Consider the following 2500-nt stretch of genomic DNA (forward strand, 5'->3'; position numbering starts at 1 on the left):
TATGTGTATGTATGTGTGAGTGTACGTATGTATGTATGTATGTATGTATGTATGTATGTATGTATGTATGTATGTATGTATGTATGTATGTATGTATGTATGTATGTATGTATGGATAGATATATAAATATACATATATATATATTGTAAATATATATAGTGATACAGGTATGTTCTTTACACGTACATTATTGGATACTGTTGAAACATCTTTTCGGTATGCATAATTTTGTATTCCTCTACCTTGTTACAGTGTGATACACTCAGGCCAGTCAATCAGAGCGCGATATTTTTTCAGATATATTTCAGATAGGGATTATATATATATATTGATTACGAATCGCATCATAAATTTCTCGATAAAAAGTTTTATTCTAATGGTGCCTACAATTTTTCTGTGCTTTTTTATCAGTACATCAAATACATGTTCACTCTAAAGGGGTTAACTTTGAAATCAATCACGACGTTCGCTGGAACGATATGGTAAGAATTTCGGTGACGAGTCATATGAGTGGTATTGAATGAATGAATGTCTTCAACATCCATGATATTACCTTATAATCTCAAAATATCAATGATAAGGCTGTGTACCTTGACTTGTTGACATGATTGAATCATGTAAGACAAGTAAATGCCCGGGATCTTTGGAATTATCCAGTTATCTAAATCGAACTCTGAGCTCACTCGCCGTTATGTAACTTCCACGTTTCACACGAAGAGCAAATGTAATAAGAACATTTTACTTTGACTGGATCTGAGAAATATATTCAAAGTTTATACAGCCTTGCGAAACGAAGAGTGGTGTGTGTAAACAACTGCAGAGTAGTCAGGTACATTTTTCCATTTTATTTAAAGATTTCACAATATTTTGTTTGTAATTAAAAATCATGCCAGCACATAAAGTACTTGACAAGAATTTTTTTTTTCTGCAAAACTTTGAATGTCAGTACAAATCTCGATGATACCGTGATTTATAACGACCATGACATTACTTTAAATAGTGTTTTAGAGGCTCCAGGATGCTACAGAAAGGCCATATATGAAATACCAAATGCAATTATCGCCGATCTTTACGAACGGAAAGGTGAAGCAGAGATGTAGAGACACCGTTTTTGTTATTTTGTCTATTTATTTATTCTAATATTGTGACAAGTTTTTTTTTTTTTTTTTTTTCAATGTCTCTGGTACTTACATGTGAATATTTCTCATGTATACTGTATGTTCATGTGCTACAGAGTTAGTAGAGTTGTTAATGTTAAATGTTAAGAATAATGTGACAACATGCCGAAATGTTTCAAGAACTCTTCTACGTGTTTTACTTCACTTTGTATCGTATGAATGGTTGTTGTTCTAATGAATATGCATGAGTTTGCTTCATGTCGGTGATCTAATCGTAACAGATGGTACTTTATAGGACTAAATCTTTGATACATTGTGTCAAGCTGTATCACGGTCCCTACGAAACACGATATCATCGAAGTTTGTACCGATATACAAAGTAATGAAAAAAGGAGAAATTGTCTTTATTCACTTCACATAAAGAAAGTCAATAGTAAACCACTAATATACATAATATGCTATTAAGACTTTTGATTGCAAGCAAGCCATTGTGGAAGCTTCAAATAAAACGGAAAAAGTACCTGACTACTCTGCAACTTATATTGTTTATACACACCACTCTCCGCTTCGCAAGGCTGTGGAAAGTTTAAATATTTTCTGAGATTCTGTCATTTTTTTTCCTTTTTTATATACATGGTTCTTCTTACTAAATTTGGAAATTGCATTATGTTTTGCATCTTATAGTATCCGTGTCCAAATCAGACAATTGGTTAATTCCAATGATCACGGACATTTATTTATATATTTTTGAGCCTGTAAGGTAATACCATAGAGCGACAGAATGACTTTGATGACATTCATTCCACCGAAGACAATACCACGTCAAATAGGACACGTTGGAAATTATCACCATGTCGTTCCAGCGACCGTCATGAATGACTTCAAATCTTACATGTATTTGATGTACTACTAAAACGGCACAGAAACATTTTATGCACCCTTACAACAAAAAAAGTTTTATCAAGATACATACGATGCGATTCGCAATTAATGAAAATATATATCACTAACTGAGACTGCCTGAAATATATCTAAAAAAATATCACGCTGGCCGGAGTGTATCCAACCGTATTAAGTTCAAAGCAAACACTCTGATACAAAATTAAAAGATGTTTCAACAGGTTCCAATAATGTACGCGTAAAGGGCAAACATGAATCAGAGTGTATCAAAGTATTAGGGATTTCGGAAATGTTACAAAAAAGTACTTCTGTGTTTGTCTTGTAAACATGAGTGCGTGTGCTTGTACTTGCGCTTGTGGGCGTACGTGTGCGTGTATATATGTCTGTGCATACACATATATATATATATATATATATATATATATATATATATATATGTGTGTGTGTATATATACATATGTGTGTGTGTGTGTGTGTGTGT

At 32.9% G+C, this 2500-nt stretch overlaps 1 protein-coding gene across 3 annotated transcripts in view; it reads left to right on the plus strand.

The window, feature by feature from the left end:
* Positions 1-2500, plus strand: part of LOC125044120 (protein patched homolog 2-like) — a 22588-nt gene that overhangs the window by 1192 nt on the left and 18896 nt on the right. The window lies entirely within an intron of this gene.

The sequence above is a fragment of the Penaeus chinensis genome, chromosome 3 (assembly GCF_019202785.1).
Source record: "Penaeus chinensis breed Huanghai No. 1 chromosome 3, ASM1920278v2, whole genome shotgun sequence".
NCBI classification, from domain to species: domain Eukaryota; kingdom Metazoa; phylum Arthropoda; class Malacostraca; order Decapoda; family Penaeidae; genus Penaeus; species Penaeus chinensis.